Here is a 22440-nt window from a genome sequence, read left to right on the forward strand (position 1 = left end):
CGAAAAATACCAAACAAAACCAAATGAAAAAAAGGAAAACCGAGAAGGAAACAAATAAAACCAAAGAAAAACAAAGAAAAAGGAAAGAAAATAAAGAATAATGGTGAAAAGAAAAAACAATAAAAAACAAAACCATAAACAGTGGAAAAACCAATGAAAAGCCGGACCATTTCCCTCAAGTAGGCCGCGCCTTCTGTTTTAGCATGAACCCGCCCCTGCCTCAATGGCTAGCAGCACTACCTATCTGCCAGGAGACTTCGTATTAATTCCTGGGAACTCCCATTTCCTTCTTTTCTCTTCTTTATGGTATTACGTTAATGGGCCGACCCTAAAATGCGGTTGCTTCAGGCGAGACGAGAGCTAATACTAACTACAAGCGAGAGATACTCAAAAAAAAAAAAAACTACAAGCGAGATATAGCTCTCACGCTCTAGTGCAGTGCAGCCTTGAGCTGCAAAACCTTTCGACGGCTGCGACAGCTCGGTGGCATGTTAGCAAGAAGGCCAGCACTGGGCGCCGGTCCGCCGGCCGAAAGTTTCGGCCGGTCCACCCCCAGCCGCCCGATCTAGCCGCACGAGGCCGTCCGATCGCAGCTTCTCTTCTACCTTTTTCTTACCTTATCCTCTCCTTCAGCACACACAGAGAGAAGCGCCAGGGCCGTCATGGATGCGCGACCACGAAGCACCGCCGGCTCGCACTAACCGCCGCGTTGTCCCGCATGCCTCGCCGTCGCCGTCGCCGCTCGCCGTCACCGTCGCCGCTCGCCGTCGCCGCCGCCGCTCGCCGGTTGGAGCACTGGTCGCCGTTCGAGCAGCCCCGACGACCTTGCGGCGCGCCTCGCCACGGTGGCCGTCGCAGTTCGCCGCGGTGACCTGTCACGGCTCTAAAAAAAGCTTCAATTGTTGCAGCTTTGGAATTGCTGGTTCCAGCAAAATTAAAAACTGGTTGAAGCAAAATTTATTTCCGGTTGTATCAAAAATTGCTTTGCATCTCTGAAAAAACATAGTCTCCAGCAAAAAAAATCCAAAGGTTCCAGCAAAAAAAGATGTTGGTTGAAGCAAAATTGCTTGTCGGTTGTATCAAAAATTGCTTGCCGATCCCATCGAAGAAGAAAGCCATTGCCGCCATGGGCAAACACCGCCATTGGTGGATGTAGCAAAGATTATCTTCGGTTCCAACAAAATAATAACATGGTTGTAGCAAAAAAAATCGCCGGTCATAGCAAAGTCCGGCAATGGATGTAGCAAAACTTTGTCACCGCCCGTTGTGGTTGCAGCTTCGCCGTGAAATACTTGTAGCAAAAATTATCGTCAGTCGTACCAAAATCTGGCAATGGATGTAGCAAAACTTCGTCACCGCCGTCATGCTTACAGCTTCGCCATGAAATCCTTGTAGCAAAATTTTGTGTCAGTAGTAGCAAAATCTGACGAAGGTTGTAGCAAAAAATCATAACGACACGCACCCCACTCTCCGCCAGCCCCGCCGGTTGAAACATCCCCGGCCGGCTGCTCCCCAGTCGCGGGCCCTCATCGTCTTCCTTGCACTAACGCGCCTCCCCCTTGCGGCGTGGGCAGGGAAGGGGGTAACCAGCTACATAGCTCCCACGCCCGGCCCAGGCTCGCAGGCTCGCGGCGTCTCCCGGCCGGAGCAGCAGCAGATGGCCGCACCTTCAGCGGAGACATGGAAGAGCTCGTCCTGCGGTGTTGAGGAATTTAACGGAGGAGAAGAGAAAAGAGATAGACTGCGAGGGGAATGGTTGTGCGGTGTGAAGAGATAAGGGATGGGCGTGTCCTTCAGGCCCACCTAGGCACGTGGCCAGCTTTTTACGTGTGATGTGCGAGCGTGTGCCAGCGCACCGGCGCAAAGTTAAGCCGGCGCACCGGTGTTCAACGTTTCCCTAGCAAGAATGCGCGTTTTTGGTACATGACAACATTTGGCTCCCCTAACCTCCTTTGAACGGATGGCCCCGTCATTCACCGGTCACAAAATCACGGTTAGCTGGGCTCCTCAATCCGGCCCTATACTTTTGGACTGACCGGCACCGCCATATCCAGCATAAATTTGGGGTGGATATAGGGAGGCCCACCGCGATACAAGCCTCACACCGGCCCACCCCAATCCCACGTATATTTGTCCGCATCTATATCCCGGATCAAATCCTAACCACTCCACTCCGCCCTCAAGCTTCCTTCTAGCGATCTTTGGCCTTCTCCGACATGATGAACACCGAGCTCTCTCAATCTGTGGACCGAGACCTCATCCTCATCGGGCCCGAGGAGGAGGTGACCGTCCGTGCAGCTCTCTGCCGCTCCCGAGAGGAGTCCGCCCGTACGCGATCGGACTCGATCTGACAGGAGTCCATTGTGTTCGCCCAAATGACACTTGGATCTGGTGTGAGGTACGTCACCGCTGTCTCGCTGGACACGGTGCGGTCTGTCTGCCGCCCCAATGCAGGGGCAACAGTGCAACCCCTCCCGTGACGCATATTCCCCACGCCGTTGGGCTCCGGGTCGAAGGTAAACGACGACATGCATCTAAGCCCGTTCTCTAATATGGCGCGGCGTGCCCGTCATGCTAGGCATTGGGCGTGGGTTGTAGCTACTAGCTACGACTCTCACAGCCGAGGCCGCAGAGGTGGAGTCCCACGTTGTCGCGGTGCCGGTATGGCTGGCCGGCAACTCGTGGAGCCGCTACCAAGTCATGGGTGTCGGGCTCTGACAACGAGGGGTCTATCGTGGACCTCACCTCGACCGGCAACATTGAAGGCACGGGCTCCGACGAGGAAAAGTAGGGCAGGGAGACAGTGTTGCCTTGTGTCAAATGCGGGGCAGTCTGTGTCCCATGTCCTACTCTACCTCGCCGGTGACCCTTCACTTTCGCGGGTCTTACGACCGTCGTACATGGACGCGAATGGGAACTAGGACTTGGAGGCGAACCGGCCCCACCTAAGATTTAGACTAGGTTTATGCCGCATGTAATTGTATGAGTTGATGATTTGATAATGAGGTATCCGGTTGTGAAAGACAAATTTAAGCATTTGACCGGTCATTGTCCGTGAACGCGTTGGACACGTTGGTTGATATTTAGGGACATAATTTGCTGAGTCGGGCTGCTCTCAGATCGCGTCGCCGATGGAAAGTGGCTGAGCAAGCGCGGGGGCTGGGGAGGGGATTGGCGAGACGCGCAACCACACCGCCCGCTCGCCATTCCTTCGATTTTCTCTGCACGTCGCCTATGCAAGTTGATCAGCACGCAGCTGCAGCAGTCAAACGGCTCGAGCCACATGCCCGCAATGGCACTCGCTCGTCGCTGCTCGTCACTCGCTCCCTCCTCCTCGACCCCCCACGTTATTTTTCCTTCACACCACTGAGAGCACTTCGCACGGAAGCAGCGATGTGCCGCATCCCCGACTTGTACCGTCGTGTCCATGGCTTGGACGGACGACGGAGAGCTGACAAGGCTACCCCAGTAACCGTCGGGCCGAGTGGTGGATTTGGACTCGAATTGGTTCCCGTTGCGTGACCGAGGTTTCATGCGTGGTGTGTGAGTTATCTGAAGAAATAAGAAGAAACTGAATCTCACCCGATTTATTCAGTGGTGTTTGGAACGCCATTGTTCAGTTTCTGACAGAAAGAGGGCAATCTGGGGCCAAATCTATCAACGGAGCCCGAAGCACAGAAGTCGCAAACTGGGACCAACTGACACTCATCAAAAGGCCTTGCGCAAATTTGGCCAACTAATTTGGCCCAGATTTATTACTAATCCGGGAAGGGAACGTACGCAGAAGTATGGAGAAGCAGAAGACACCCCTATTCCCCATATCAAACTGACGACGCGTGTCAGCATTGCCGAGTAAAGTGAAAACTGAATATCAGAAAGGCATAAACAGATCTTCAGAAAATACAGAAATTGGGTAATAAATCTGCAAGTTAATTTCATCTCCCGAAACCTAGCAATTTCATAGAATTAAACACCACACACGATACATAGAAACTGCCTAGCAGAATCGAGACCTAAATCAGGGAGGATGAGGCATCCATTTTGTACATACCCTGAAGACAAACACACCAAGAACAACTAAAACCCATCGTGCCATCGGAACAGATCAAGCGGCGGCGACCTTGCGGCCCTTCTTGGCGGCCGGGACCGGACGGTCTTCGGCTTCGCCTTGGCCTTGGCCGCGGGCGACTTCTTGGCCTTGGCGACCAGCGTCTTCTTCTCGGGCGCCTTGCGCTTCGTGCCAGCGGCGGCGGCGGCCTTCTTGGGCTTCACGGCCGCCTTCTTCTTGGGCTTGGCGGCGTCCTTGGCGGGCTTCGCCGCGGCCTTGGGGGCGGCGGGCTTGGCCTTGGGCTTGGGCTTGGGCGCGTCCTTCTTGGCGGCGTCTGAGAGCTTGTAGGAGGCCTTGACCTTGACGAGCTTGCCCTTGGAGGCGAACGACCGGAGCTGGACGGAGAGCATCTACTTGAAGTTGGCCGGGAGGGACTTGCCGTGCTTCTCCTCGATGTACTTGCCGATGGCGACCGAGCTGGACCCGGTCCTGTCCTTGAGCGCCGCGATCGCCTCCTTGATCATCTGCCAAGATCGAAATCAAAATCCAATCAGCCCCAATGGCAAACCGAAACGAACGAATCACAGAGATGCAGAGGATTCAACAGGAGAGGCTCGGGCGCTCACCTCGAAGTAGGCCGGGTGGGAAGGGCCGGCGGCATCCTTCTTCGGCTTGGCGGCGGAGGGCTTCGGCTTCGGTGCCGCGGCGGCGGGCTTGGCGAGGGCAGGCATGGTGGCTAACTGAAGCGGAGCTCTGAAACTGAAACTGCTACTTGTGCTGAGCGCGCGTGAAATTTTCGCAAGACAGTTCGAGCGGTGGATGGATTTGGGAGCACCGGGTCGAGGGTTATTTATACCCGCGGAGGGGGCGATCCGGGGGATGGGAATGCTGCGATCTCATTGGTTGGAGTGGGAGTGCCGCGGATCGCGAGCAGTGACGGGAAGGATCGGCCGAAAGCGCAAAGTACACCAGGTCACAAGGTAGGACCTGCAGCTGAGCTGTAATGCTGACTGGGTAGCTTTAGAAAAACTATTATCCCGTCCTGGTTATCGGTCTCCTTCGTATTCTGTGCGAAATTTTAACCTTAAATTTCACTAAAAAAATTAATGCATGTCATAAAAAATAATATAGTTAAAAATATGTTCAAATACGAATCCAACAATATACATTTTTGTGACATGCATTTTTTTTGTTAACTAATCTCTAGTCAAAAATTGACACAAAATACGAAGGGGACTATAAACCAGGACGGACGTAATTACGCATTGCATTGAAATAATACATTTCCTCCAGCACTAATCCTACGTCCTACGGACCATGATCCAATGACATGCGCATAGCATGTCACCATGTAGTATGGCCGTTGGATCAAGAGTGGAGAGCCCAAATCATATACTGTAGCTGTAGCACAGAAACACTGTGCATTGATCCTGTAGCACGCATATGTAGCCGGGTATTGTTGATGTGCGCTGTAGGTATACACTATTCATGGGATATGTCCACTGATTCTTGATATCATGGTCTAGAGATGGGGGAATGTCACCATATCGTTCATCAATGACTCGCCCATGCAAAGTCACCTAATCTCAATCCACGTCCTACATACGTAAGAGATTCATCTTCACTAAGTTATTTATCTCAACATGTAAGCATGTCACATTGCAATGCAATTATAGATGGGATAAGGCCCACCTCAACATGCCCCATGCATATGAAAAAAAAAATCATCCTATTATTCCATTCATATTCAAAAAATATTTTTTACCTATATATAATCATATAATAAGTAATACATATTTTAAATTTCTGTCCACATGTTATTAATATAAATAGTTATATTTCACCTAATCAAATATCATCAAAATATATTGCAACTCATTCACGGAACAACAAGCAGGTTATTATCTAGTTTAATCAGACACATACGTTTAAACATGCAATTAGGATCCTTATGCACGTCACGAAGAGCTATCTACTTTACTATTCTTCTTCTTCGTTGTTGTTCCCCCGTTATCTTCGTCACCCTGGTAAATGCTACCCATCATCGTCAATGGTGCATCCTCCTCCAACCCTCTCGCAAAACCAAAACTAAGAACATTCGCCAATAACATATGATAATTTGAAATGTGAAGTATACAAGCATATATTTGGCATTACTCAAATAATTTACAGCTCTCAACTAAGTAATGACTAAAGAAGGGAACTTAGTATTGATCATGCAAATGGAATTTAAAATAGTCGGGACATGACAAATTAGAATTATCTTTGGACAACGGCACAATGCCATACTTTGTGGTAACAGCAAACAACCTCTTCATCTTGGCCAAGATATTATGCCCTCTTTGGATCATTCCATCTCAACAAAATTGTTAGTGATCTTTCTCTAAAATGCAGTATCTTGATAATTTTTATTTTTGATGCATTGAATCAGTAGAAGTAGTAACTATTTTCCTCGAAATGTATGTACACACAACCATCAATTAGATTCAGTTTTGTAAAAAACAGAAATCACAATGCATCTAAACCGAGATATGACCATTAGAATGATTTATCTAGGTGACCATGAAACATGCACATGGACTGCAACGGTGGATGGCCGAAGTGGCTTGGGAGGGCATTGACCTATTGTCGGTTACCCGGACGCCGTCCACCAACAGCACCAGGCCGTGGTCAACGACCATTGATCGATCATCGGTGTTCGTGTCGGTCGATGCGACTATGAGCATCAAGTCGTCTGCAGTGGCATCGGGAAGCACGTTGGCGGCGGTGACGGCGGAGGGAAGCCCATCGGTGTGTCTGGATGTTTCTTTTTACCCTTGTGCGAGGGTTTTCTCCCCTTGCTTTGAGCCAAGTCGAGGGGAGCCCGGTCAGAGCCTCGACGGCGGCACTCTTTTACTCCAACATGCTCATAACGAGTAGTGAGGCAGTGTCGGTTAGGGCCCTCACATTGGGCCTTGCAACTGTCGGGTCATGTATGTCGACCAGACCCTTGTTCTCAACAGGGTTTGCTCCGCGGTGGTCGGTCCTTCCGACGGCAACTGCTTCGGCGCGGGTGGTAAGCAATTTGTTCTCATACTTAGCACAGTTAGGGTATTTTTTTCGTTTGATTCAATTCGAATCGATTCCATCCATGATATATGCATGCTTAGTGAATGCTTGCTAGGTGGTTCTTGTTGGAGTATTTGACAAAAAACTACCACATTACAGGTTACCATCCCACAGAACTACCACTTTCAAAGAAGTGACTGAAAACTACCAATTTTTTTTAATTTTGTGACAAAAAACTACCAAGTCGTGTTGATCATCGTTTTAGCCAGTTTAAGAGCTTTCCTGACAGGGCTGGCCCACATGGCAGGCCGACGCGTGCCCTAACGGCGCCCACTCGCAGCCATTAGTGGCCCAGCCCGGTCGAAACCAGCCAGGTCCAGGTCAAAATGGCCGACCGACCGGCCGAACTCACTCATCTCTCCCCTAAGCTCTATCCCTAGGCGGCGGTGGATCCAAACTCTGGCGGTGATTCGTTTGGCGGCCAACCTCCTGACGTTGTTGGGGGCCGCGGCGACCTGTCGGAGGTCAATACTTGGCTAGGCAGCTCTAGCTTTGCGGCGCAACAGCCTGAATCTAAGCCATCCCAGGAGTTGGCGGTGGCTCCACCACCGTCGACGACAAGAAGTGCACCTCACGGCCGATGCAAACTTCCTCATCCAGGAGGCGGCAGGTACAACATATCTTCTTCTTTTTCAGTTTTATTGACATTGGTAATTATGATGTATTTTAGGTCAGTTTCCAAGAATGTATGATAACAGAGTAATTGCAAATTGTTAGGAACTTTAACATTGTGCATTATCTATAATAACTCATTTCATTTTTGTCCAGTATTGATGACCCAATATGGGGAATTTGGTTCCTTTTCCAAGGCAGAGATTCTATTGTTAGAAACATGTACCAGTCAGACATATCATTTGGGACTCTGGTATCTCTTATTAGGAGTGAGGGTTGCTACTCTGATGATTATATGTACTATGTTAGTGATGATCATAAAGGAATAGAAGGCTTAGAGAAAATATCTTCTGAAGATGATGTGCAGTAGATGTTGCTCCACTCTCTAAATGAAAAGATTGTGAACATAAGAGTTGTGAGAGCAAATGAGCTATGTAATGCAGATGAAAACAGAGATTATTATTTTGTTGATCATTGCATTAACACCCAACAAAGTTGCACTAAGTTGGTGGATACAAGCATGGACAGAAAGGAAGAGCTTAAGAAAAAGTATTCTTCAGAGAGAAGCTGACCTCAATCATTTTGAAGGTGACACTGATGTGTCAGAATTTCTCTCTCATTCAGATGGCAAAAATGTGGAACTGCAAGCAGTTTCTTCCTCTAATGATGAAGATAGACCAATGGCACAGAAACTAGAGCCAGTGAGAAATCCTAGTCCAACAATTAGATCACACAATGAGGCTGAGAAAATGGAAAAACCAGATTGGTTGCCTGAAGCTGATGAAAAATCTTTTCCTGGTGATTATGGCATTAGTGATGAAGAAGATGAGCCCGAAGGATCCTATAACTACCAAGTGGTAGGAAGAGAAGGAATATGAAGTTGAAGGAAAGGGTATGGTTTGATCCCAAACTACCAGACCCAGAAGAACAGTTTGTAAGGGATTGTACTGGGCTCGATTACTGGATCTCTCTTGCCCCCTCCCAAGCCAGCTATTCTGTCTACAAAAGACACAACAATCATATGACCTCTTTCCCCTAACCCAAAACCTAGCTGTCCGGCAAGCATGCGGACCCTAGTTCAGCCAGAGATGGATCCAACATTTGGAGAGGTAGTGGATGAGCATGAGGAGGTTGCTAGGGCGGAGAGGGCTGCTATAGGGCCAATCGCAGAGCACAGTTGCTGGAGTGACGACGGAGGCTGGCTGCCAGGATTATGGCAGAACACAACTCCAACGATGTCAAGCAGTTCAACGAGGCGTTCCCAGAAGGAATGCACATCACGGATGACCTTGTCATCTGGTGGGCAAGAGACAGGGCAAGCTTCCATCAATTCCGAGTAACAAGGACTCGGTGTACTAGGATGTTGCCTGCATTCAAAGGAAGAGATGATTAGTTCTTTGCATGTTTAGTGTTTTCTGTTATTGTCTAATAATGTATGTCTCTAAACTTATTTCATCGTTTATACTGCATTTGCCTGCACTTATTGCTGTTACTTCTGAATGTTTAGAGCAGCGTCGTCTTCGTCGTCTGTAGAGTGAGTGAGCAAGCAACAATGGAGATGGAGCAGCAACTGAAGTGTCGATGCTACAATATTAGTACTATGTTTGCTCAAATCAGTTCGAACCAGCCATGTTTTATCTGTTTTCTTACTTGTTTGGAGTCTGCTTGTTTGCTACAATCAATGTCTAAATCTGGTTAAGGATTATGGTATCTAAGCGTTGATGAATGTTTCTAAATGTCTAGAATCTTGTTTAAGTTTATGAATTTGTGTAAATATTTGAGCAATCTTTTAATGTTTGTTTCTATCTATGTAATGTTACAACTAACTTCTTAGGACCATATTGCAGGTAGGGGATGTAACCACTTAGGATAAAAATGACAGATAGAAACTTCATCAAGCTTAGATAATAAGGTTCTTAACTTAGCATCGGGGCATTAAACATAATATCATCTTAGAGCATTACAGATCAGGGTCATTACAACACCCCACACCACAACCAAAATGATCTGAAACCATAGAAAGTTCTTAGGTAGTTCATAGCTAATATTAGTACTGCGATGCATATATGCATCACAATCCTTCATTGCTAGGGCAGTTATATATATAGGCCTCGTATCTACTTACCAACCATGGCTAAAAACTTCACTCCTTCATGACAACTTCTTTGATCTTGTCCAACTTTTCCTTGCACCCATGACCAGCCTTCAGTAGCTCAGAAATGACTTGCTCCAGCTTCTTCTTCTCTTCTTTAAGGAGGTCTCTCTCCACTTATATCTCCTTCATGGCCTTCCTGGTGTTTTGAATTATATCAGCTTGACTCTATAGGATGCACCTCTGTTCTTTCTTGAGCTCAAGCTTCTCCATTTGAACCTCAATCTTTGCCTGCTCCTCAAGCTGATGCTTCTTCTCCTTAAGTTCATTGATTGCCTGGCTTGTGTAATCCATGTCATGGGATTTCTGCCCATCCTTGTAATCAAACATCTTGGATACATCATCCACAAGCTGACTGTACTGATTGCCAAGAGAATCTAGCTCCTTCAGTTTTGCAACCTCTATCTCATGAGCCTCTTTGTCCTGGACTCTACCAAGGTTCTCCTCATGAGACATTTCCCATAGCTTGGTTAAACACCTTTGCAGAATTACTGGCCAAGGGGCATCTACTCACTCCAGAACACCAAAGTTCACACCATCCTGAAAAGTCAGTGAAATATTAATGCTAACTAAATCCAGTCAAATTCAGTTACAGAATTCATACATACATATCAAATACTGAAACAAACAAATTCAGTTAGACCAATTTTAGGTGTTGCCTAGATTCAGTTACTATCAGAGATTTAGCTAACACATGAACACCACACAAGCTCTGTACTTAAGTTTCAGTTATTAGGTACCGAAACAATGTACCACCAAATAAATCTACGGATGAACACCACTATTGTTTGCTCTTACCATAGTAGCACATCCAATGAATCTCCTTCTAGTATCAGTCCCTTCAAATGCCACAAACCTGCCTGGTCTCTGCCTGTGCAGGATGCACTTATGATCAGATTCAACCACAAGCCCACGGAAACTTGGATCTATCATCGTGTCGGGAGTTTGTTGCAGTACCAACACCATATATATCAGCCACAACACCTCACACATAAGAACTAACATGGAAGAAATCAAGAGCATCTTCAAACCCTAACCCTAGCATAGGAGAGAACAGAGTGAGCTCACTTACAAAATACTCCATCTGTATGTTGTTGTACTCGTCCATGTACTCGTCATCGTCAGCCTCGGATAACTCGTTGTTGTTGGGCCAGGAAGGCATCCTCACGCTGTCGCGTCGCAGTCGCCAGAGTTGAGAAAGAAGAGGAAACAGATGAAGAAGAGAGCTCGGAGAGGAGTGAGTGAGACGGAGAGGAGTGAGTGAGACGGAGAGGAGTGTCGGTCGGCCGTTTTGACCTGGAGGGAGAGCTGGTTCCGACCGGACCGTGCCGGGCCACTAACGGCTGCGAGTGGGCGACGTTAGCCATTAGGGCACGCGTCGGCCTACCATGTGGGCCAGCCCTGTTAGGAAAGTAGTTAAACTGACTAAAACGATAATCAACACGGCTTGGTAGTTTTTTTTCACAAAATTAGAATTTTCGGTAGTTTTCGGTCACTTTTTTGAAAGTGATAGTTCTGTGGGACGGTAACCCCTAATGTGGTAGTTTTTTTTCACAAAATTAGAATTTTCGGTAGTTTTCGGTCACTTTTTTGAAAGTGATAGTTCTGTGGGACGGTAACCCCTAATGTGGTAGTTTTTTGTCAAATACTCTTCTTGTTGTGATCAGGATGCTAGTTAGATTCTTGCATTGCTTGATATTGCATGCTAGGTTGTTCTTGCTATGATCAAAATGCTAGTTATGTTGTTGCTATAATCAGAATGCTTGCTCGGTTGTTGATCACGCCAGGCATAAAACTCGGTACCTGAAGCCCAAACTCGAATAACCCAAACCCGAAAACCTCGAACACTTGATCGGGTAATGAAAGCACAAGTGCTCCCTAGGTGGTTTTGGTAATTAATGTCAACATATCTCTTGTTGTACTAACACTTTTATCTAGTATGTTTCAGATAAGTTCAACAATGGAGTGGCATGGACTAAAGGATGTAGAAACCCCTTCAAGATGCTAAGGACAAAGGATTGTCTCAAGCTTCAAGATCAAGAGTTTGCATTTTATGTTTTAGTGATCCAAGATCACATTGAGTCTATAGGAAAAGCCAATACTATCAAGAAGGGATGAGGTGTTGCTTCATGAGTCTCTTGCTCCATAGTGCTTAGTGATATGCTCCAAAACCCTCAACTACTTTCCCACTTCCACATATGTCCTAAACCAAAAGTCTAACTCGGCCCCACCGATTCTTTCTATCCGGCGCCACCGAGTTTAGATGTCATAGCCACTGCCACAAACCCTAGGCAAATTGGTCTCACCGATAGGGATCTTGGTCTCACCGAGATGGGATTGTAATCTCTCTGTGTATGTCCATTACCAAATTCGGTCTCACCGAGTTTGAGCAATCGGTACTACCGAGATTACAATGCAAACTCTCTAGTTAGCTTATTACCAAAATCGGTCCCACCGAGTTTGCCTAACCAACTCTCTGGTTAGCTAATTACCAAAATCGGTCTCACCGAGATTACGTTATGCCCTAACCCTAACCATATCGGTCCCACCGAGTTGCATATCAGTCCCACTGAAAACCCTAACGGTCACATTGTTTACTGAATCAGTCCGACCGAGTTTGTTGATTCGGTCCCACCGAGATTGGTAAATTGTGTGTAACGGTTAGATTTTGTGTGGAGGCTATATATACCCCCCACCTCCTCTTCATTCGTGGTGAGAGCCATCAGAACAAACCTACACTTCCAACTTACCATTTTTGAGAGAGAGAACTACCTACTCATGTGTTGAGGCCAAGATATTCCATTCCTACCATATGAATCTTGATCTCTAGCCTTCCCCAAGTTGCTTTCCACTCAAATCTTCTTTCCACCAGATCCAAATCCTATGAGAGAGAGTTGAGTGTTGGGGAGACTATCATTTGAAGCACAAGAGCAAGGAGTTCATCATCAATGCACCATTTGTTACTTCTTGGAGAGTGGTGTCTCCTAGATTGGCTAGGTGTCACTTGGGAGCCTCCGACAAGATTGTGGAGTTGAACCAAGGATTTTGTAAGGGCAAGGAGATCGCCTACTTCGTGAAGATCTACCGCTAGTGAGGCAAGTCCTTCGTGAGCGACGGCCATGGTGGGATAGACAAGGTTGCTTCTTCGTGGACCCTTCTTGGGTGGAGCCCTCTGTGGACTCGCGCAACCGTTACCCTTTGTGGGTTGAAGTCTCCATCAACGTGGATGTATGATAGCACCACCTATCGAAACCACGGCTCAAAAATCACCGTGTCTCCAAATTGCGTTTGAAATCTCCAAACCCTTCCCTTTACATTCTTGCAAGTTGCATGCTTTACTTTCCGCTGCCCATATACTCTTTTGCATGCTTGCTTGAATTGTGTGGAGATTGCTTGACTTATGCTAAGATAGCTAAAATCTACCAAAGACTACAGGGAAAAGGCATAGTTTTTAATTGGTCAAGTAGTCTAATCACCCCCTCTAGACTTACTTATCACTTCTTCTCAAGGTCCTACAAGTGGTATCAGAGCATTGGTCTCCATTTCTTTGGTTTAATCACCATTGGAGGAAGATGGATGAGTCTACTTTGGGGAGTCTTAGACATAGAGTGCCTATACTTGATGGAGAGTATTTTCATGAGTGGAAAAATGAGATGCTTGTAATTTTCAATCAATATCATTTGAACAAGTACATTGCTAGTCCTTGTGCACCTTATGTTGATCCTATGCATCCTACCCTTGATGAGTCGATTGACATGATTAGAAATGTTAGAACTGTTAATCTTATCACTAGAGGCTTGCCTAGAAACTTGATTAGAAAACTGCCTACTCTTGAGTGTGCCTACACTATATGGAAATTTCTTGAGGAACGATTTCCTAATTATTCCTTGAAAAATTTGGATGAAATTCTTCATAAGTCTATTGCCTTGACTAAGATGAATTCCAATGATCCTATGTTTGGTAACTATCTATTTGAACTTACAAATCTTATGCGTGCCAAAGGAAATGTTGGAATTATTAGCGATATTATTTCCGAAGCTACTAGAATTCATAGAGGAGATTATTGTCAAACTCATACTAATGTATCACTCTCACTAGGAATTGATCCACCACATGACGATGTTGAACATGGATACTATGATGAGGATGAGGATGATGACTTTGATCTTGATGATGCAATGAGACACTTTGGTCTTATGGCAAATCTTCGGGAATATATGGCAGTAGAAAAGGAATGGGTTCTTGACAATGGATGTACCGATCACATGACCGGAGATAAAGACATGTTTCGTGAGCTTGCTGAAAATGATAGTCCTCGAAAGTATGTCACTTTCGGTGACAACTCAAAGGGTAAGGTGGTTGGCCTCGGTAAGGTGGCCATCTCACATGATAGCTCAATTCAGAATGTTATGCTCGTTGAATCTCTTGGCTACAACTTACTTTCAGTATCTAGACTTGCTGATTTTGGTTTCAATGTCCTATTTACTGAAGTAGATTGCCAAGTGTTTCGTCGAGACAATCATAAAATGGTCTTTACCGATATACGTAGAGGTGATCTTTACATTGTTGATTTCTCTAAAAAGGCTCAACCTAAAACTTGCTTCATTGTTAAATCCTCAAAAGGTTGGTTATGGCATAGACGACTAGGTCACGTTGGCATGATAAACCTTGACAAGCTTATTAAAGGGAATCATATCCTTGGTGTTAACAATGTCATATTTGATAAGGATAGACTTTGTAGTGCTTGTCAAGCAGGTAAAAAGGTTGGAGGAAGGCATCCCATGAAGAACATCATGACCACGAGGAGGCCACTCGAGCTACTTCACATGGATCTTTTTGGTCCCAATGCTTACAAGAGTCTCGGTGGAAATTCTTTTGGTCTAGTTATAGTTAATGATTTTTCAAGATTTACGTGGGTGTTCTTTCTCAATGATAAATCGCAGGTCCAAAAGATCTTCAAAAACTTTACCAGGAAGGCCCAAAATCAATTTAAAGTGAAGATCAAGAAGGTACGCAGCGACAACAGAACGGAGTTCAAGAATGCAAATGTGGACACCTTTCTTGACGAAGAAGGGATTTCACATGAGTTCTCGGCTACATACACACCTCAACAAAATGGAGTTGTTGAGAGGAAGAACCGGATGCTCATCGAAATGGCGAGAACGATGCTTGATGAGTACAAGACACCGAAGCACTTTTGGTCAGAAGCGGTTGAGACAGCTTGTCATGCAACAAATCATTTGTATCTTCACAAGCTACTCGGCAAGACGACATACGGGCTCCTCACCGGTAACAAACCCCAAGTTGGATACTTTCGAGTATTCGGTTCAAAGTGCTACATTCTTGATAAGCATCGTCGCTCTAAATTTGCTCCTAAGTCTCATGAAGGTTTCCTACTAGGTTATGACTCAAACTCTCACACTTACCATGTCTACAACAATTTCACCCGAAAGGTTGAAGAGACGGTAGATGTGAAGTTTGATGAATCTAACGGCTTGCAAGTAGAGCAATTACCAATTGATGTAGGAGACAAAGATCCCTCGGAAGCAATCCAAGACTTGTCTATTGGCAAGGTCCGTCCAACGAAGGTGAAGGAGAGTACCTCGTCCGTCCAAGTGGAAGCTTCTACTTCACGGCAAGGTGAACCAAGAGTTGATACGGAAGCATCCACAAGTGGGACACACCAAGATGAAGAAAACGAGGAAGTACATCAAGAACGTCAACAACCTCCTCCACCACGACAAGAGAATGACAACGCCCATAATGAAGAAGTCAAAGAAGAAGAAGAACAAGATGAAGAAGATGTTCAACCAAGACCCAAGCAAAAGCTTTCATGAGTTCGAGCAAGAATTGCTAAAGACCATCTCGTCGAGCAAATCTACAATGGTATTCAAACCGGGAGAATCACTCACTCTAAAACTCGTTTAGCTAACTTTTGTGAAAACTATTCTTTCATCTCTAGCATTGAACCTATGAAGGTAGAAGAAGCATTGGAAGATCCGGATTGGATAAATGCTATGCATGAAGAGCTACACAACTTTGAGAGAAATCAAGTTTGGACATTGGTTGAGAAGCCCGACAATAACCACAACATCATTGGTACCAAATGGGTGTTTCACAACAAGCAAGATGAAGATGGACAAGTAGTTCGCAACAAAGCACGTCTCGTCGCCCAAGGCTACACACAAGTCGAAGGTATGGACTATGGTGAGACTTATGCTCCCGTTGCTAGACTTGAGTCCATTCGCATATTACTTGCCTATGCTAATCACCATGATATCACCTTATACCAAATGGACATTAAAAGTGCTTTTCTAAATGGTGAAATAGAGGAGGAAGTTTATGTTAAACAACCTCCCGGCTTTATCAATCCTAAGAAACCCAATCATGTCTATAAACTTCGCAAAGCTCTTTATGGTCTTAAACAAGCTCCTAGAGCTTGGTACAAATGCTTAACTAAGTTTCTTCTTGAAAAAGGATTTGAAATTTGGAAAATTGATTCTACACTTTTTACTAAAAGGGTTAATGGAGAATTATTTGTATGCCAAATTGATGTTGATGATATTATATTTGGATCAACTAACCCTCATTTTAGTGAGAAGTTTGGAAAGCTAATGTCGGAGAAGTTTGAGATGTCAATGATGAATGAACTCAAATTCTTTCTTGGTTTGCAAATCAAGCAAACTAAGGAAGGTACCTTTGTCTCTCAAACGAAGTACACTAAGGACTTATTCAAGAAGTTCAATATGCAAGAATGCAAAGGTATTTCTACACCCATGCCTACTAGTGGACATCTTGATTTGACCAAAGATGGTGAACCGGTTGATCAAAAGGTCTATCGCTCTATGATTGGTTCATTGTTATATCTATGTGCTTCACGTCCCGATATTATGCTAAGTGTGTGCATGTGTGCAAGATATCAAGCTGCTCCTAAAGAATGTCATCTTAAGGCCGGGAAAAGGATAGTGAGATATTTAATTCATACGCCAAATTTTGGCATTTGGTATCCTAAGAGGGCCTCTTTTGATCTTGTTGGCTACTCCGACTCGGACTATGCCGGAGACAAGGTTGATAGGAAGTCCACTTTGGGAACTTGTCAATTTCTTGGTAGATCCCTTGTGTCTTGGTCTTCCAAGAAACAAAACTCGGTATCCTTATCTACCGCCGAAGCGGAGTACATTGCCGCTGGTTCATATTGTGCTCAATTACTTTGGATGACCCAAACTCTTAAAGATTATGGGATATATGTGAAACATGTTCCATTGCTTCGTGACAATGAAAGTGCTATCAAAATTGGTCATAATCCCGTGCAACATTCTCGAACTAAGCATATTGAAGTTCGTCATCATTTCATTCGAGATCATGTTGCTAAGGGTGACATTGATCTTAAGCATGTTCGCACTGAAAAGCAATTAGCAGATATTTTCACTAAACCTCTTGATGAGAAAGTGTTTTGCATGTTGAGAGGAGAATTGAACATCATTGATGCTTCAAACTTGGAGTAGAAACTCCATTGGATACATGCAAGACATGAACTTATGAAAAATCCTTGACATTTCTCTTATGATGATAATCTTATGTCTTGGATATATTTGCATCTTGCATGTCATCTAATCCATGTAGGTACTTGGTTGAAACAAACTCCATGAGATTGTAACCTACTCACATCTTGAGCAATCTCTACATCACCAAGTCTCTACACTATGGTGGTTGAAGACAAGGAAGCACGGAACCATTCAAACATATCCTTTGAAATTCTATGTTGAGTTTCATGATAGTCATTTTTGGATACACAAGTGCTCTTCCTTGCAAGAACTAACCCATGTAGGAAGATGAACTCAAATTCCAAGTGGTCCTCCAAACTCTTGATGAACTACATCAACCTTGAGCAACCCACACAAGTTCAACTACATGATCAACACCACCACCCAAGGTATGTTATTCCATCTTAGAGAAGCTTTACTCCGAGACATGAGTTAAAGCAACTCGACAAGATGTGGATACATCAAGATGCTTAAACAAAAAATGGAAACCCCATTTTGAGCTTAAACGATGAGTATGACCTATGATCAAGTGATCTCACTTGACTCCTAAGTCAATATACTCTAACATAGGTGACTTTGTCGCCGACCAACTCTAGATGAGGTTCTCTCGTGTTCTTTTCTGTGCTCTTGCATTTGTCTCATGCATGTTTGTTTCCCCTTTCAAAAAAAACTTCATCTAGATTTCTTTCTTTTCTTTTCTGTTTGCTCTGCATTTCCTGCATCCAATTCATTGCATATCATTCAGTAAATTCCTTGCAAATCTTTGTGAGATCTTACTAGTCTAGTGAGCTGAGGTGACAAGTGTTTTCTCCGTGATGAACTCGATCTCACCGGTTTGTTATCTTCGGGCCAACCAAATCCTTTCGGTGCAACCGAAGCATACCACTCGGTGCCACCGATTTCACAACAGGAAAAACATTTTGCTCCTTATTCATCTTTATCTGTTGATCCAGCTCCACTCAATGAATCTTGTCCTCTACAAGCATCACATTTTTATCAGTGCTTTGTGTTGTGACTCAAGGATCAAACCCATTCACGACAAATTCTAGAAGGCCCTTCTTGGAAATTGATGTCAAAGGGGGGGGGGAGATCACATCAAAGCTTATCACTCAGAGAGAAGCTTATCACTTTCAAAAGGGAGAGAGTATCACTTCCACAGGGGGAGAAAGAGATCTCCAGGGGGAGAGAATACTCAAGTAGAAAGTATTTCTCAAGGATCCTAGATGCTTGGTGTTCAAGAGGAGAGATGCCACATGTCTTCTTGAGGGGAAAGACATGCTCATATGTGCTTATTTGCATTAGCTCTGTTCATTTGTATCTTTTAGCTCTGATTTTCTGTTCCCTATCTTCTCCCAGTATCCCATGCTAGATTCAAGGGGAGCAAGACATCTAAGGGAAAGAAATCATTTAAATTCATAGCACATCTTTACCTTTGGGGACATGTCTAATCCAATGTGGTACTTAGTACTCACTCTTTACATGTCATCCCAGTCTTGGTATTCTTGTGGTTTCTTCTATTTGCTCTGGCTAGTAGATGTATCTGTGTTATCTAACCTTGTTTACGCAGGTTCATTCCATCCTAAGCCAACTGAAGACCACAAGGTAAGTATATGCATCACAATCATGTGTATGAGGAATTCTTGCTGATGTACATACTGTTTGCAAGAAGGACTCATGAGCATGGAGGTATTTTTTATATTCTTTGCTCTGATGCATATGGCCAAGATACATGTAACACATTGCCTACTCTATCATGGTTATGCTCTCACATGCTTCTATATTTCATATTCACATGATTGCATACATGTAGGGGGAGCCTATGCTTGTTACATGTCTTTCCAAAGCTTTACTTGCTATTCTCTATATCTTAATCTAAAGCTTTGATGTATGTTGCCATAAATTACCAAAAAGGGGGAGATTGAAAGCACAAGTGCTACCTATGTGGTTTTGGTAATTAATGTCAACATATCTCTTGTTGGACTAACACTTTTATCTAGTATGTTTCAGATAAGTTCAACAATGGAGTGGCATGGACTAAAGGATGTGGAAACCCCTTCAAGATGCTACGGACAAAGGATTGGCTCAAGCTTCAAGATCAAGACTCTGCATTTTATGTTTTAGTCATCCAAGATCACATTGAGTCTATAGGAAAAGCCAATACTATCAAGAAGGGATGAGGTGTTTCTTAATGAGTCTCTTGCTCCACAGTGCTTAGTGATATGCTCCAAAACCCTCAACTACTTTCCCACTTCCACATATGTCCTAAACCAAAAGTCTAACTTGGCCCCACCGATTCTTTCTATCCGACGCCACCGAGTTTAGATGTCATAGCCATTGCCACAAACCCTAGGCAAATCGGTCTCACCGATAGGGATCTCGGTCTCACCGAGATGGGATTGTAATCTCTCTGTGTATGTCCATTACCAAAATCGGTCTCACCGAGTTTGAGCAATCGGTACTACCGAGATTACAATGCAAACTCTCTGGTTAGCTTATTACCAAAATCGGTCCCACCGAGTTTGAGTAATCGGTCCCACCGAGTTTGCCTGACCAACTCTCTGGTTAGCTAATTACCAAAATCGGTCTCACCGAGTTTGTGTAATCGGTCTCACCGAGATTACGTTATGCCCTAACCCTAACCATATCGGTCCCACCGAGTTGCATATCAGTCCCACCGGAAACCCTAACGGTCACATTGTTTACTGAATCGGTCCGACCGAGTTTGTTGATTCGGTCCCACCGAGATTGGTAAATTGGTGTAACGGTTAGATTTTGTGTGGAGGCTATATATACCCCTCCACCTCCTCTTCATTCGTGGTGAGAGCCATCAGAACAAACCTACACTTCCAACTTACCATTTCTGAGAGAGAGAACTACCTACTCATGTGTTGAGGCCAAGATATTCCATTCCTACCATATGAATCTTGATCTCTAGCCTTCCCCAAGTTGCTTTCCACTCAAATCTTCTTTCCACCAGATCCAAATCCTATGAGAGAGAGTTGAATGTTGGGGAGACTATCATTTGAAGCACAAGAGCAAGGAGTTCATCATCAATGCACCATTTGTTACTTCTTGGAGAGTGGTGTCTCCTAGATTGGCTAGGTGTCACTTGGGAACCTCCGACAAGATTGTGGAGTTGAACCAAGGAGTTTGTAAGGGCAAGGAGATCGCCTACTTCGTGAAGATCTACCACTAGTGAGGCAAGTCCTTCATGGGCGACGGGCATGATGGGATAGACAAGGTTGCTTCTTCGTGGACCCTTCTTGGGTGGATCCCTCCGTGGACTCGCGCAACCGTTACCCTTTGTGGGTTGAAGTCTCCATCAACGTGGATGTACGATAGCACTACCTATCGGAACCACGGCTGAAAGATCACCATGTCTCCAAATTGTGTTTGAAATCTCCAAACCCTTCCCTTTACATTCTTGCAAGTTGCATGCTTTACTTTCCGCTGCCCATATACTCTTTTGCATGCTTGCTTGAATTGTGTGGAGATTGCTTGACTTATGCTAAGATAGCTAAAATCTGCCATAGACTACAATTGGGAAAAGGCATAGTTTTTAATTGGTCAAGTAGTCTAATCACCCCCCTCTAGACTTACTTATCACTTCTTCTCAAGGTCCTACAGGTAATAGTTTTAGAATCCCAATTCTATTCAGCCATTGTACTTGAATTACCCGAATAGCCCAAAACAATCAGTAGCCTAGTAAAAAAAGCTACGCACAGAACAACCAAAGCCCAAAATCCACCATCTCCAACTCTCGGCGACCCTTTCTTCTTGTGCGTGCACCAACCCCGTCCCTAACTCATCATTCCTCCATTTATCTACTTCCAACTGCCACACACATCGCCAAGCCAACCGCACCACACAACCACTGCAACATAGCCGATCCGTAGCTGCTCTGCCTTGCTGCACTCTGGTTGGTCTGCCTGATGTTGTGTCGCCCTAACAATGCACTGCCTTAACACCGCCCTGGACCATACGGACTTCATGCCACCTTGACACAACACCGCTTGGGCGTCGCGCCGCCTGGACGCCTTGCCGCTCACCCCATCTTCCTCGAATGTGGACTCGTGGAGGGGGCAAGGTGCACTGCTCATGCCGCTTGGTCGCCGCTCACCCCACCTCCCCTTGTGTATTTTAGGCATTTCCGGATTACTCGAAACCTAATGTGAAATTACGGGTACCAGAATTGTCACGTAGGAAATTTTTTGGACATGTTTTGGGTGTTAATTTTGAAAACCAAAAAAAATTAACCCAAATTTTCGGGTAAACCCGAACGCCTAGCCTGAATTATTGATATGATCGGAATACTTGCTAGGTTCTTGTTGTGTGCAAGATCACAATGCTTTCTATGTTCTTGTTATGTTCTTGCATGATCATGGTAGGACAATGCATGTGCATGCATGCCCATAGTAGGACAAATATCCATGCATGATCACACTAGGACAAATGTGCATGCAACTAGTCCTTCTATGATCAGTGCATCATGACATTGCTATGGTTGCTTAATGTGGTCATCTACACTGACAATGTTGGGAAGACAATCTGGGATACCGCCGACCAAGGGTTTCATGTTGCATGGAGGACGCCAAAGATATCATACCGGTGAACTAGCGGCTAAAAAGGGTGGACTGATACGTCTCTAATGTATCTATAATTTATGAAGTATTCATGCCATGTTTACAATAATTCTATATGGTTTTGGTATGATTTGAATAGAACTAACCCGGTCTGACGTTGTTTGCAGCAGAACTACCGTGGTGTTTTTTTTGTGCAAAAATAAAAGTTCTCCAAATGCAATGGAACTTTTTGACAATTTTTCTAGAACAAAAGAGGCACTAGAAGCTTCGTGGGAGGACCAGAAGGTGATGGAGGTGGACACTACCCACCAGGGCACGCCAGGGGCCTTGGTCGTGGGCTGGTGTGTAGTGGGCACCTCGTGGTCCATCTAGATGTGAGACCGATGCCAAAAA

At 45.0% G+C, this 22440-nt stretch overlaps 1 long non-coding RNA gene and 1 pseudogene across 1 annotated transcript; both read right to left on the reverse strand.

The window, feature by feature from the left end:
- Positions 1-384: 384 nt before the first annotated feature.
- Positions 385-1795, reverse strand: LOC123041754 (uncharacterized). Its single transcript, XR_006418632.1, has 2 exons — positions 1463-1795; positions 385-1388 (listed from the first exon to the last, which is right to left on the reverse strand). It is a non-coding gene; the product is annotated as an uncharacterized lncRNA (long non-coding RNA).
- A 2138-nt stretch (positions 1796-3933) lies between these two features.
- On the reverse strand, positions 3934-4879 carry LOC123046246 (histone H1-like; annotated as a pseudogene).
- Between the last annotated feature and the right edge of the window lie 17561 nt (positions 4880-22440).

Source organism: Triticum aestivum, chromosome 2B (assembly GCF_018294505.1).
Source record: "Triticum aestivum cultivar Chinese Spring chromosome 2B, IWGSC CS RefSeq v2.1, whole genome shotgun sequence".
NCBI lineage: Eukaryota > Viridiplantae > Streptophyta > Magnoliopsida > Poales > Poaceae > Triticum > Triticum aestivum.